The sequence below is a fragment of the Salvia splendens genome, chromosome 9 (genome assembly GCF_004379255.2).
Source record: "Salvia splendens isolate huo1 chromosome 9, SspV2, whole genome shotgun sequence".
In the NCBI taxonomy this organism is placed as follows: Eukaryota; Viridiplantae; Streptophyta; class Magnoliopsida; order Lamiales; family Lamiaceae; genus Salvia; species Salvia splendens.
The window spans coordinates 19,466,743-19,482,952 of NC_056040.1; the positions used below are offsets into that span (position 1 = coordinate 19,466,743).

The window sequence follows — 16,210 nt, forward strand, 5'->3', positions numbered from 1 at the left end:
ATGCTTATAAAAATAAATCATCGTATGTTCATAAGAAAACAAATGATTCTTACTCAAATAAAGCATCACATGCTCACCATAATCTAACATACTCACGAGAATTTTATGCTTACAATAATCTCATATTTATCTCCAACAATTTACGCCAAACTCAAACTCATTTTTGAATATGGGTCGCACCAAAAAATGATTTTACTCCAATCATTTACTCCAAAATCAAACCCAAAAGAATATTCCATATTTATCTATTTTTTTATATCTTTTCAATTATACCTCTATACTTATTTAAATTACACCCCTCAATATTTTATTAATAATTTTTGTAAATTAAATAATTATACAAAATTTTCTTATAAATATATTTATGTATTAAATGTACTTTATATTCAAAATAATTACACTACTTTTAAAATTAAAATATAAATTGAAACACATTTAAGACTCGAAATTTGTGTATTGTTTTGTTCCCACAAATGAACACCCAGCGCATTTCGAAATTCCATATGAGCACTTGTATTTCTTCATTTGAACATCTTCATTTGCTAATTCGTATTTTAATTATTTAATTATGTCTAACCCGATTTCCTAGTACAACCCGAGCCTCATTAACACTATGTGCAAAAGATGGCCGGCTAGTTCAACTATCTCACAGGAGTAATAATTAGGACTATTATGCAATACATCAAAAAATTTTGCAGTTGGTGTTTACTCTAAATTTGGTGTTGTTTCATTAAAAAACTCAAAAATGGGTTTGGTATGGTGATGGTTGGAGAACTTTTTTACACCAAAAATGAGATTTGGTGTATGGTTGGTGACCTTTAATTCTCTTGAAATAATATTATAAGGCGTGTTCAACTTACGTTATTTGAAATGTTCTGATTTAATTCCTGCAAGAATTGTAGCAGGATGACCCACTAGTATGATTTTAATTCTTTGCGTTCGGTGAATATGATTTGGAGGAATATTCCAGATATGATGGTAGGATGGCCCACCATCATGGCTTTAAATTAGTTATTTTTGTTCAATTCTTTGCTCATCAGATTTGAATACTACATTTTTTGACAGATTTAATTCTTGACTAATACTGAAGAACAGTGCGGGCTTCAGGCCATAACTTGGGCTTGGCAGAAATAATTCACATAAACTAAACAAATGTTTTTGCATAGAATTGACCCCAAATCATGGCATAACTGGGAAAATATTATACAATAAAGATAAACCAATGTAATCCACAAAGATTAATGATTAGGTTCCAAATACTATAATATAAATGTCTAAGTACTATCTAGATCACATAATTTTAGTAATTTGTTTTAAATAATACTAGTAAATAGAACTAATAAACAATATAAAAAAGAAAACTAGATTTTAAACTGGTAAAGAAGTGAATTATATCAAAATATTGATTTAATAGACTATTCAGTAATGAATTATAAATCCAACATCAAATAACGACTAAATTATAGGACGATCATAAATATAATCATAAGAGCATGCACAACGGTGAGCAGGACGACGTCAGTCCGTCCGTGCCAGCGGCACGGACACGCTGTCCGCCGCTGCGCTCGCGCCGCTGGTACAACGCTGCTCGATGCATCGAGCACGTCCGTGCCAGCGAGCAGGCGACGTGGCAGCGTGCGATTGGCCAACGGTATATTCGTTAGAAAATCATTTTTTTAATAATTTTTTAAAAATAAAAAATAATACCAAAAAAAAAATATTTTCCCACTCCCAAAAAAATGACCGTTTTTTTGCCCGTTTTTCTGTATTTTTTTGTTTTTTTTCCCAAAATCATCTATAAATACACACATTCATCATCCATTTTTCACATCAAATCATCTCTCATTCATATTTTTCATACAACTTATCTACACGGTAGAGATGCCCACCGGTTCCGGTTCCGAACCGGAACCGTGGCAATATTCCCGAACCGGAACCGTCGCAATTCGGGTCGCGGTCCGGTTCAGGTTCAAGATATTTCGAACCGGAACCGTCACTGAACCGGCGGTTAACCGCGAAACCGCCAGTTCGGGTGCGTATATCGAGGCATGGGGGATGGGGCCGGCGGCGGCAGCTTTTCAGCAGCAAAACCGGCCGGAACCGCCGGTTTTTCGGCGGTTAACCGGCGGTTAACCGTGAAAACCGGCGGTTAACCGCCGGTTCAGTGGCTTTCGAGGCGGCGCGGAACACAAGGCGACAATGGCGCAGCTTTTGCAGACGGTTCGTTGACCGAACCGGCGGTTTTATCTCGGAAACCGGCGGTTTTGTCCCGGAAACCGGCGGTTCCGGCGGTTTTCCGCCAAAACCGCCGGTTTTGTGAAATTTCAATTTTTTTTTTCAAATTTCAAATTCGAATTCTTCCATTTTCCCCCTCATTTTTATCTATAAATACCCCCCTCTATCCTCATTTACATTTACCCCACTCTTGTGTTAATAAGAGTTTCTCTCTTCAATCTCCCAATTCTCTCTCTGTCTCCAATTTCTCATTTGTGCTATTGTGCTTCCATTTAATTACTCAAGTGCTACTCTTATTAAGCATTGTTATACGCTTTATATTTGTTCCCGTAGTTCTATAAGTTGTCTTTCGTTCTCAATTGCTAAAAAAAAATTTATTCCATATTTCTACATTTCTACTATATATCAAGATGTCTTCATCCCGAGAAGGTCGTGTTGATAAGGGAAAGGGAAAGTCCAAGAGGCCATCTCGGAGATCCGTTATTGATGAAATTTCTCAAATGAACATGGATGCTTGGCAGGTTAATATTTATTATCTACTAATTTAATTAATTTTGAATTACATTACATTATTGTTCATAATTTTATTGTTCATAATTTTATTTGAAATTATATTACATTGTTGTATCACTGTATGTATTGTAATTGTAATGTATCGTTGTTGCGGCTAAGTTGTACTTGAAGATCATTAAAATATATTCCCCATTTGATAAGTATCTTATTGGTGAAAAAGTGGGTATCTTTGGGGCAGATGGTACTGGAACACAAATTTATATATGAAATCTGGATGAATGGGGATCAGATTATAGTTTAAAATGGGAAGCTGGGTTAACTGGCCGCCAATGAACCCAGCTTCCCATTTTAAACTATAATCCGATCCTCATTCATCCAGATTCCATATATAAATTTGTGTACCAGTACCATATGCCCCAAAGATACCCACTTTTTCACCAATAAGATATTTATCAAATGGGGAATATATTTTAATGATCTTCAAGTACTACTTAGCCGCATCCTGAATGATCTATGAAAATTCTTCTCGGAATCAACCCTTTTTTCTTGCAAAATGTTGCCCATTTTCTAAGCAAACACATATCAGCATGCCATATACACATTGCTGCATTTCTAATAGGGGCAATTTGATCTTCCAAAGCAATCAATGCATCTCGAACACACATAGTCAGAACATTATTCAAGCATCTAGCATGGAAAAAATCAGAACAAACTATCTATTAGTGCTAATTTTTTCCATGCTAGATGCTTGAATAATATTCTGACTATGTGTGTTCGAGATGCATTGATTGCTTTGGAAGATCAAATTGCCCCTATTAGAAATGCAGCAATGTGTATATGGCATGCTGATATGTGTTTGCTTAGAAAATGAGCAACATTTTGCAAGAAAAAAGGGTTGATCCCAAGGTAAGAGAACTACGTGGGCTTTGATTCCTCAATAAATTGTGGATACGTAGGCAACACAATTTAAATTTGAAAAGTTTAACTTTGAAAGTTTAAGTTGATCCCAAGCCCTTTTCAATTTTTCCTTTTTCCCCCCCATTTCATGTTTTTTTTATTTACCTTCCGAGTCCGACGAGGCGACGACACTTGTAAATTATATTACATTGTTGTATGTTGTTGTATTGTATACTTATGTATTGTAAATTGTAATGTATCGTTGTCCGTTACAACTCAAAATCAATAAAATTTATTTCATTTTCTCCTTATTCGTCTTATTTGTGCTTGAATTATGCATTGTCTTGTTCCGATTTATTGTATAAAGCCAAATTTCAAATAAAAAAAATAATTGAACCGCGAAACCGCCGGTTCGAAAACCGGAACCGCCAAAACCACCGGTTTTCGAACCAGAACCGTGAAATAGCCTCACGGTCCGGTTCCGGTTCCGCCTCCGCCAAAACCGGAACCGGCGGTTCCGAATCGGAACCGCCGGTTTTCGAACCGTGGGCAACACTATCTACACCTTCATCTCTCACTCAAAACCTCAAATGGATTTTGTAGGAAAAAACGTGTGGAATTGTGAAAAGGCTAGGCCTTTGGCCATTCACTTCCATTTTTTTATGAGGTGTCTTGAAGGCTTTGCCTTTTAGAGTCCAATTTCCTATCCTATAAATAGGTAGGATTTGGAAGAAGAGATACACAACAAAAAACAAATCACTCTCTCTTTTCTCTAGCTTAAGCGTTATAGTTCGCATTAGGAGCATTGCATTGCTCGGTTCTCGCCTCCAATTCAAGTTCGCCGGAGCCTACGAGTTTGAGGTGCTTCAACTCGATAGGAGGAAAGTCGTTTCATCTTTGGGGACATTACGCCAATCCGTGAGCACTAGCCGGGGCGTATTTCGTCTTGCGGAGAGAGGGTCACCTCGACTCGACTTGAAGAATACTATAGTTTGCATCTCTTTACTTTCGTTGTAATTTATTTGTTACATTTACCTTCCAGTTTTGTGTTTTTTGTACTAGCAAGAGTTTTCCCGTGTAAAGGCTACAATATTTCCAACAATCGCAAGACGAAATATTGTACTCTTGTTGAAATCATGTCGACCGAAGCTGGAGGAAACATGAAATTCAAAGTTGGAATAAAACAGCGAACGGTCGCAATGTCAATGCGCCATGGAGTGGTTAATTCCTTGAGATCTATTCTCTTGATAATGATGTTTATCGTTTGTCATTTGACAAGCAAGACCAATTTAGACTTGGTAATAGTAATTGGGATGCATGGGTTGATGAATATACCAATGCACATTTGGTTCAATATAATTGTGTACTTATTGTTGGAAACAATACTGTACAAATTATTTGAACGTGTTGTTATAAACAACAAAGATCACGAGGTGATCGCAATGGTCTCCGACGTGGACCATGGTAATAATCCAAATGAATGGTTTGTTGATACGGGTGCCACATGTCATGTGTGCTCCGAGAGAAGCGTTTTTTCTACTTACAAATCTGTTGGAGGTAGAAAAGTACGTATGGGAAACCAAGCCTCTTCCGAGGTGGTTGGTGTGGGTAATGTGTTCCTAAAATTAGGACCCGGAAAGGTTCTTACCCTCAAGGATGTGCTGCATGTCCCAGACATCCGAAATAATTTGGTGTCAGGCTCACTTCTAGTAAATCATGGATTTTCACTAGAATTTGAGTGTGAAAAGGTTATATTGACCAAGTATGAAAAGTTCATAGGTGAAGGTCACCTAGTGAATGGGCTTTTTGAGCTGAATGTTACGGTCATTCACCGTGGAAAAGGATTAAGAAATAAGGAAGATGACACATCCTCTTATTTGCTTGAGTGCTCTGATTTATGGCATAAAAGATTGGGACATGTAAATCTAAATGCTATAAAAAGATTAGTAAATCTTAATTTACTAAAAGTAGATAAGTTTAACTCACAAGAAAAATGTGAAGTCTGTGTAGAAGCAAAAATGACCAAGCTACCGTTTCGCTCCGTAGAACGGAGCACAAAACCTCTAGAGTTAATCCATACAGACGTATGTGATTTAAAATTTGTGCAAACTAGAGGTGGTAAAAAGTACTTCATCACATTTATAGATGATTGCACAAGGTATTGTTACCTTTACTTATTAAGAAGTAAAGATGAGGCAATTGAAGTGTTTAAAGACTTCAAAAATGAAGCCGAAAATCAACTTAATTGTCGAATTAAGTGTGTTCGAAGTGATAGAGGTGGTGAGTATGTAGCGCCGTTTGCAGAATTATGTCATGCAAGTGGTATAATTCACCAAACAACGGCCCCATATTCTCCCCAGTCAAATGGAGTTGCTGAACGAAAAAATCTAACACTTAAAGAGATGATGAATGCTCTGTTGATTAATTCTGGTTTATCCCAGAACATGTGGGGGGAGGCTGTGTTAACAGCGAATCATATCCTGAATAAAATTCCACTAAAAAATAGGGATGTGACTCCTTATGAGTTGTGGAAAGGGAAGAAACCTTCATATTCATACCTCAAAGTGTGGGGGTGTTTAGCGAAGGTAGAAGTGCCACCTCCGAAACAAGTTGCAATAGGCCCTAAAACAGTCGATTGCATCTTTATTGGCCATGCACTTAATAGTAGTGCCTATCGTTTCCTAATCCATAGGCCAGCTCTGCCTGGCGTGGCTGAAGGAACAACGATTGAGTCAAGGAATGCTATATTCTTTGAGAATGTATACCCTTGCAAGAGGCAAGAGGATCGTTCTAGTGAAAGAATGATGGATGAATCCACTAGTTCTAATCCTCCAAAAAGGACGAGGTCAAGTCCTGAGGATGTTGAACCAAGACGTGGTAAAAGAGTTAAAGTTGCTAAAACATTTGGTCCTAACTTCATAACTTTTATGTTGGATGACGAACCAAAGTCATTGGCGGAAGCTCTGTCTGGCCCAGACGCGGCGTGGTGGCAAGAAGCTATCAACAGTGAAATTGAATCCATCATGAGAAATAACACTTGGGTGTTAGTAGACTTGCCTGAAGGCTGTAAGCCTTTAGGGTGCAAGTGGATTCTGAAAATGAAATATAAGCCCGATGGTACTATAGATAAGTACAAAGCTCGCCTAGTTGTCCAAGGCTTTAAGCAGAAAGAAGGGTATGACTTTTTTGATACCTATTCACCTGTTACGAGAATCACTTCCATTCGGGTGCTTCTAGCGATTGCTGCTTTGCACAATCTTGAGATTCACCAAATGGATGTGAAAACTGCGTTTCTGAATGGTGATCTGGAAGAAGAAATATATATGGAACAACCCGAAGGGTTTGTTGTGCCTGGGCAAGAGCGTAAAGTATGCAAACTGGTAAAGTCATTATATGGGTTGAAGCAAGCACCTTTACAATGGCATTTGAAATTTGACAACGTGATGTTGGCAAATGGATTCACTATCAATGAGTGTGATAAGTGTGTTTACATTAAGAACACATATAACGGGTTTGTTATTGTGTGTATGTATGTTGATGATATGTTGATAATGGGCAGCAATAGTGCCATTATTAACGAGACAAAAAACATGTTGAAAAGAAATTTCGATATGAAAGATATGGGTCTAGCTGATGTGATTCTCGTAATCAAAATATTGAGGACTAATGAGGGAATTACCTTAACGCAATCTCATTATGTTGAGAAAATGCTTAAGAAATTCAACTCGTTTGATTGTAAGCCAGCAAAGACTCCTTTGGAGCTCAATGTCCATCTGAGCAAGAATATGGGTGATTCTGTTGCTCAAGAAGAGTATGCAAAGGTCATAGGAAGTTTGATGTTTATCACAAACTGTACTCGACCTGATCTTGCTTGTCCTGTAAACAAGTTGAGCCGATTTACGAGCAACCCAAGTAAGTAACATTGGAAAGCTCTGTGTAGAGTTTTGAGATACTTGAAGTATACTCTTAACTTTGGGTTGCATTACACAAGATATCCCCAAGTACTTGAAGGGTACTGTGACGCAAATTGGATCTCTGATTCAAAAGACTCATTTTCGACAAGTGGGTATGTGTTCACTGTGGGGGGTTGTGCTGTCTCGTGGAAATCAACAAAACAGATGTGTATTGCTCGTTCTACCATGGAATCTGAGTTTATCGCATTGGATAAAGCAGGGGAAGAAGCCGAGTGGCTCAGAAATTTCCTAGAATGTATTCCATGTTGGAAGAAGCCAGTGCCCGCAGTATTGATACACTGCGATAGCAAAGCAGCTATAGGTAGAGCACAAAGTGGCTTTTATAATGGTAAGTCTTGACATATTCGTCGGCGACATAATACCGTAAGGCAGTTGATCACAAGTGACATTATCTCAGTTGACTATGTAAAGTCAGTAGATAACTTAGCGGATCCGTTAACGAAAGGTTTAAACCGTGATCAAATGCATAAATTGCTAAAAGGAATGAGACTGAAAACCACATCTTAAAAGATGAGTATAGTGGTAACCCAAACATACGATTGGAGATCCCATGGGATTGGTTCAATGGGAAAACGAAGCTATACAAATCTAGCTGTAACACTCAGAAGATTTTAATCTTCGCCCATTCTTTAGAAAGCATTGAGTGTTGTAACCTGCACGTGGTAAAATGTTAAGTCTTTTGACTTTTAATGATTCTTGAAATCTCAAGGAGATGCAGTATGGCAGGATACTCATGAAAGAATCACCTATGTAAGTGAGAAGTGGGGTAGCTTCGTGTGAGTGAGTCACTTATGAATTCCAAAGAGGTGTTCCACGGCCGAAACTGACACAAACGTGAGAACTGATGGAGTTGAGACAATATTGTGTTAATGCTATTGACTAGGCATACACCAAGGAGGAATAGTTCAAGGCATCGCGTCCACTAGTCCGCCGGTATGTCCGATAGTGTTGACTATGGAAGGTTCAAAACCACAAGTTACCTCTCCAAATACAGTATCGTTTCCTGAGAACTGAGCAAAAGAGTCTGCATACATGCATTTGTGTCTGGTGTTGGTTTGAGCTTGCAGCGCTCTAACCAATGTGGGGGATTGTAGGAAAAAACGTGTGGAATTGTGAAAAGGCTAGGCCTTTGGCCATTCACTTCCATTTTTTTTATGAGGTGTCTTGAAGGCTTTGCCTTTTGGAGTCCAATTTCCTATCCTATAAATAGGTAGGATTTGGAAGAAGAGATACACAACAAAAAACAAATCACTCTCTCTTTTCTCTAGCTTAAGCGTTATAGTTCGCATTAGGAGCATTGCATTGCTCGATTCTCGCCTCCAATTCAAGTTCGCCGGAGCCTACGAGTTTGAGGTGCTTCAACTCGATAGGAGGAAAGTCGTTTCATCTTTGGGGACATTACGCCAATCCGTGAGCACTAGCCGGGGCGTATTTCGTCTTGCGGAGAGAGGGTCACCTCGACTCGACTTGAAGAATACTATAGTTTGCATCTCTTTACTTTCGTTGTAATTTATTTGTTACATTTACCTTCCAGTTTTGTGTTTTTTGTACTAGCAAGAGTTTTCCCGTGTAAAGGCTATAATATTTCCAACAGATTTCACCCATCTCATTGCGGGAGTGGAGCGCGAAGAACAAGAATACTACGAACAACATCATGCCGCTTATGAAGCATATGTCGCAGCGAATACCCCCTGTAATATCCCAACCTTAGAAGAATTAGGAATTAGAGATTAGAATTTATAGTTTAGTTAGTGGTTTTATTTGCATATGTTTTTGTTAGAAATAGAAGAGATAAATATAGGATTTTTTTTGGAAATTTAGGAAAAAGAATGAAATAAAGAAAAAGAAGAAAGAAAAAGAATATGAAGTTGATGAGTAAGTTAGTAGGAAAAAAACGTGTCATGTGGAGAATTAGGAAAAAAATAAGGAAAGGAAAATAGGAAAAATAATACCCATCCTCTTCTTTCTTCTCTCTCTCTTTTTTTTCGTTCTCCATCTGCCCATGCCAACTTCATCTCTGTGTAAATTTTCAATAGCCCTCTACTCCCTCCGATCAGCTACCGCGAATCCTCCGGCCGCTCCACCGTGAAACATGTAATACACTCCATCAGTCCAAGCTCTCAATTCCCCATTCTTCCCCTCAATTTTGGAGCTTAGGTTGCAAACCCACTTCCACTAATCTTTGGAAAATTGTTGAATTTAGAGGTTAGCTTCCTCCATAACCTCTTCAATCATATTTCTAAGTATAGTAGTGATGTTATTTTGATGTGAATCTTGTTGTTTGGTCGAAAATTAGGGTTCATAGATTTGGGAATTTTGTTGTTTGATGCTTTGGTGTAATTTGGCTATTGAACTATGCAATTGGAAGTAGGATATAATATTTAAGCATGAAAGTGATAGGAAAAATCTGATTTGTTTTGGGAGTTCTTTTGTTGGAGAAATAGCTTGTTTGTAGACTGTTCTGAGGCTACTGTACTGATCAGTTTCGGCCCCTTTAACATGTTAGAATTTATGTTCTAAAATTTTTTATGCATACTATCAGGTCTTGGGATGATTTCTGCAAAATTTCAGATCGTTTCGTCAACGTTTGATATTTTTAAAAATTCATGCTAAACCGTCGCCAGAATCTGTCACAAACTGGCAGGCTGTAGTAAAACGTTCATAACTCCCTAATTCCTTGGAATTTTGAGGAAAACCTTTTTTGTAATTAAAATAGACATCTAGAGGTTTATTTTGGTGTAGGGCTCGACCCCTAGTTATCTCCGAGCTAAGTCAGTTTATTATATGAAGTTGATGTAATGCAGTCAATATTTTTCTAAAGCTTTAAAAGTTGAGAATAAAGGTTTTTATGCTAAAAGGGAGATAGATAGATGTGATATTTTGGCTTACATATTTGTGCTTTAAGTGTTTATTTATGAAGTGTATATGTGGCTATTTTAAACCTAGGTGAACACGGTGCAAGCACAAGCAATAAGGGAAAGGAGCACCTCCCTGGTTGACTAAGCCAGTAATAGCGTTTTTTTTTGACGTGTACAGGTAGTGTACGCGTGTTCTAGAATTTAATTCCTTTAACTTCGATAAATGTTACTATTTGGTTGTGTGATTCGTATGCTTATGCCATAGAACTTAAAAATGATTGTGTGGATTTTGTATACTTCCAAGTGATGTAAATAGCTATATGTGTTGAATAATGTGAAAGTTGATGTGAAATAGTTGCGTTGTGCCCCATTGCTTGAGTGAACCACATGGTATAGTTGGCATGCCATAGGACAGCAGTACTGCACACATGTTGATCACTCGTCTTCTGGACAACCGAAGCGATGATCTATATGATATATCGATTGTTGAAATGTACCCTATATGGGTAATATATGACAGTTGTCTTGCATAGGCCATTTGGAAGATTACAGTGTCCGATACGGACTTACATGATAGACGCCCTCATAGGGCTACAGATAGTGTTCGTGTACCCGTGTCCATCACTAAGCATAACTTGGGGGCTGAATGTGACTTTCTATTTTTGAAATAATATGGTTGTGCTTTGAATTCTTTAAATAGTTATGTTTCTTATAGTATAATTATGTTGACGAAGGAAAGTGACTGCTGACAGGATCCTTTGTTTATATCATGTTGTTGTACAGGATGAATGTGTTGATTATTTGCAAGTGATATATGTGATCTTAACTGATTCAAACTTTTAGTAAGGATAATATTTGGTAATATTGTTTTAAATTTGTATATTGATGCCGATGTAAATTGAATATGTGTTGTACGACATTCCAGGTAATAAAGTGTTTACTTGTGGTAGTGATATAGATTGAAGTTTTAGAGGTTTTATTCTGGAATGCGATTACACTACGAGCTTTTCGAAGCTCACCCCCCCTTTCTTCTCCATCTTGCAGAGTATAGAAGCGAGTGAGCTCGCTAGTTGGCAGCAGCACGTGTCAAGTCACTACCCTCCCTTTTTGCTGGTAAAGTTGGAGTTCTCACGTGGCATGCTTAGGCTAACTTTTGGTTGTTTGTAGTTAGTTGGAAATGTAAGGTTATAACCTTCTTTTTGCTAGTGAAGTTGTATAAATATCTATCGAAACATGTTAATGTTGTTTTGTTATGTACAGTAGTAAACAGTTGTGTTATCAGGTTTAGTTTCTTTTATGATAGTGTTGTATGTTGAGTGGTTGCAGAAAAGAGAGAAAAAAAAACAGGTTTTGTTTATCTATCGTACCGAAAGGTAACGTCACTTATTCGGTTAAAACTAACCGAGTAAGGGGTGTTACATGTTTGGTATCAGAGCCCAGATTTAAGTGATTCTCGGGCTTTTGTTGAGTCTTTAATATGTATAGAAGCATGCCACATAGGTTTGAAATGTCTGTGACTTGACACCGCGCTCATTTTAATCAGGATCGAGATGTCAGGTGAAGAAGCCTCTAGTCCTTTTTATGTTTCTTCTGATTCTAAGTCTGAGGGGGTTCCTTTAGCCGATGTTGCTGCTCCTATGGTGGGGCAGGATGATATATTACACACTATGGCAACTGCAATGCAACAGATTGCTAGGAATGTGCCACCAAGTCAATCTTCCATCCTTAAACAGATGAATGAATATCATGCTGAAGAATTCAGAGGTAAACTAGATGATAATCCAACCAATGCTGAGTACTGGTTGGAACAGTTAGAGCGAATATTCGGCTGCATGACTTGTATATCAGATGAAAAGTTACAGGGTGCAACTGCACTTTTGAAAGAGGAGGCTCACAGGTGGTGGGTCAGTGTGGCTCGTGCTACTCTTCCAGACATGTTGACGTGTGATTTCTTTCTTAATAAATTTCGTGAATGCTATGTTGGAGAGCAGTACATAGAGGACCGACGACAAGAATTTCTACAGTTAGTTCAAGGTAGAAGGACTGTTCAACAGTACGAGATTGAGTTCCGACGTCTTTCGAGATATGCACCAGAGGTAAATTATTTAGATGTGGATATGTGTCGGAAGTTCAGGAGGGGTTTGAGGAGTATTATCCAGGCTGGGCTAGTTGGATTGGAGACATCAGATTTGACAAAGTTATCACACGCTGCCCGGACTCTTGAACAACTTAAAGTTACTGAGAAAGTTGAAGAGGGCTCTATGAATCAAGAGAAACGGCCAGCAGAATCATCTCACTCGCCTTCTCGATTCTCGGGGAAAAGATTCAGAGACTTTAGAGGTAACAGGAGTTCAGTGCCTAGTCGATTCCAAGGCCAAAGACCAAGCCAAATTTCAGAGTTTAGGCCAAGGCAACATGCAACTTCAATGGCTAGTACTGGAGGACCAGACAGAGTACCGATGTGCCAACATTGTGGAAGACCTCACCATGGTGAATGCCGAAAACTGCTAGGGACGTGCTTCTTATGTGGATCTAAGGATCATTACTACAGAGAGTGTCCGAGGGGACAAGTATCTTCTGAGACTAGATCGGCGCCAGGGGTGCAACAAGGTCGTGGAACCGGAAGGGGGTTTGGAGCAGCACGAGGACTGAGGGCAGCATCCGAGCCCATACAGAGGCCAGCACCGAGAGCTCCTTCACGTGCTTATGCTATGCGGAATCGCGAGGATTCTGATGCTCCTGATGTTATACTTGGTACTTTTACATTATTTGATATGTCTGTTATTGCTTTGATTGATCCCGGTTCTACTCATTCATATATTTGTGATAAGCTCATAGAAGAACATAGTTTACCCTTAGAAAAGACTAAATATGATATCTTAGTGTCAAATCCCCTGGGTATGAGTGTGGTAGTGAATCGAGTTTATAGAAATTGTCCTCTAAGTGTTCAAGGATGCCTCTTTTTAGCCAACCTGATGGAGTTACCGTTTCGTGAATTTGACATTATTTTGGGAATGGATTGGTTGTATATTCACCGTGCTCTAGTTGATTGCGGTAAGAAGAGAATAATATTATACACACTAGATGGCCATGAGGTGATAGTGGTTGGTGAGAGATCAGACTACCTTGATAATGTGATTTCTGCTACTACGGCTCGTAAGCTGGTGAGAAAGGGTTGTGAGGCATATTTAGCCTATATTCTAGATACACGAGCAGAGGATCCGAAGTTAACTGATATACCTATAGTGTCAGAATATCCTGATGTGTTTCCTGAAGAGTTACCAGGTTTGCCACCAGAACGCGAGGTTGAATTTGCTATTGAGGTTATACCAGGCACCACACCGATATCAATGGCTCCTTATAGAATGGCTCCAACAGAATTGAAAGAGTTGAAAGCTCAGCTTCAAGAATTACTTGATCGAGGGTTTATACGGCCGAGTGTATCACCTTGGGGAGCGCCAGTGTTGTTTGTGAAAAAGAAAGATGGATCATTCAGATTATGTATTGATTATCGACAGTTGAATAAGGTAACTGTTAAAAACAAATATCATTTGCCTAGAATTGATGATTTATTTGATCAACTGAAGGGAGCAAGCATATTTTCGAAGATTGATCTACGATCAGGTTATTACCAGTTGAAGGTGAAAGATGATGATGTGTTTAAAACGGCTTTCAGAACTCGTTATGGCCATTATGAATTCAAAGTTATGCCTTTTGGGTTGACGAATGCCCCAGCTGCTTTTATGGACTTGATGAATCGGGTTTTTCAACCATACCTTGATCAGTTTGTAATTGTGTTTATTGATGACATACTTGTGTATTCTAAAACCAGGGATGATCATGAACGACATCTGAGAACAGTCTTGCAAGTATTGAGAGATAAGCAGTTGTACGCAAAGCTCAGTAAGTGTGAGTTCTGGCTTATGGAAGTAGCTTTTCTGGGTCATGTTATATCAGCAGAGGGAATTCGAGTGGATCCGAAGAAGATTGAAGCAGTGGTACAGTGGAAACCTCCGAAAAATGTTTCAGAAGTTCGCAGTTTTCTGGGCTTAGCGGGTTATTATCGCAGGTTTGTGAAGGGATTTTCTGTTATAACAAAGCCAATTACTACTCTACTTCAGAAGAAGGTGTCATTTAACTGGAGTGATGAATGTCAGATAAGTTTTGAAAAATTAAAGACGATTTTAACAGAAGCACCAGTGCTAATTCAACCTGAATCGGGAAAGGAGTACACTATATTTAGTGATGCATCACATAATGGTTTGGGCTGTGTATTGATGCAAGAAGGCAAGGTAGTTGCTTATGCTTCCAGGCAGTTGAAAACACATGAGAGAAATTATTCTACACATGATCTAGAGCTGGCAGCCGTTGTATTTGCCTTGAAGATTTGGAGACACTACTTATACGGTGAAAGATGTTATATCTACACAGATCACAAGAGTCTTAAGTATCTACTTACACAGAAAGAACTTAATTTGAGGCAGAGAAGATGGGTAGAGTTACTTAAAGATTATGATTGTGTGATTGATTATCATCCAGGTAAAGCGAATGTTGTGGCAGACGCACTCAGCAGGAAATCGATTGCAGCTTTGAGATCGATGAATGCACAGCTGGAAATGTCAGATGATGGAAATCTTGTGGCAGAACTAAGAGTGAGATCGACACTGATTCAGCGAGTTAAAGATTCTCAAAAGAATGATGATAAAGTGAAGATTAAGTTGACTCAGATCTCTCAAGGAAAGACACATGGATTCGATCAAAGCCCCGATGGATACTTATATTTTAAAGGAAGATTATGTGTATCAGAAGACAAAGAGTTGAAGAATGACATACTCCAAGAAGCTCACAACAGCTTGTATTCTATGCATCCGGGAGGCAATAAAATGTATCGTGACTTGAGGGAATTCTATTGGTGGCATGGTATGAAGAGAGATATTACAGAATATGTGGCAAGGTGCTTAACATGTCAACAAGTCAAAGCTGAACATCAAGTTCCGTCCGGTTTATTACAATCAATCACTATACCAGAATGGAAGTGGGATCGAATTACGATGGATTTCGTTGTGGGATTGCCCTTATCACCTCGGAAGAAAGACTCAGTTTGGGTAATTGTTGATCGGTTGACCAAATCAGCTCACTTTCTTGCGGTAAGAACTGATTATTCACTAGAAAAGTTGGCTGAGTTGTATATTTGTGAGATTGTGAGATTACATGGAATACCTAGCTCGATAATATCTGACAGAGATCCACGATTCACCTCGAGATTCTGGAATAAATTTCAAGAAGCTTTGGGTTCTCGACTACACCTTAGTACAGCTTTTCATCCACAGACAGATGGTCAATCGGAACGAGTAATACAGATTCTAGAAGATATGTTGAGAAGTTGTGTCATCAACTTTGAAGGTAGTTGGGAAAAATACTTGCCGTTGGTGGAATTTGCATATAACAACAGTTACCAATCGAGTATTCAGATGGCTCCGTATGAAGCACTCTATGGCCGTAAATGTCGAACACCGCTATGTTGGACAGAACTGAGTGAGAATAAGATTGTGGGTCCTGAAATTATACAAGAGACGGAAGAAAAGGTCTGATTGATAAGAAATCGATTGAAGGAAGCGGCTGACAGACAGAAATCTTATGCAGATTTGAAGAGGAAACACATTGAGTTTTGTGTTGGTGACAAAGTATTTTTAAAAGTGTCTCCTTGGAAGAAAGTGCTCAGATTTGGCAAGA

The 16,210-nt window shown here is 38.6% G+C and overlaps 1 long non-coding RNA gene across 1 annotated transcript; it reads left to right on the plus strand.

The window, feature by feature from the left end:
- The first annotated feature begins 9,363 nt into the window (after window positions 1-9,363).
- Window positions 9,364-11,744, plus strand: LOC121748707. Its single transcript, XR_006039509.1, has 3 exons — window positions 9,364-9,824; window positions 10,566-10,655; window positions 11,522-11,744. It is a non-coding gene; the product is annotated as an uncharacterized LOC121748707 (long non-coding RNA).
- Window positions 11,745-16,210: the final 4,466 nt, after the last annotated feature.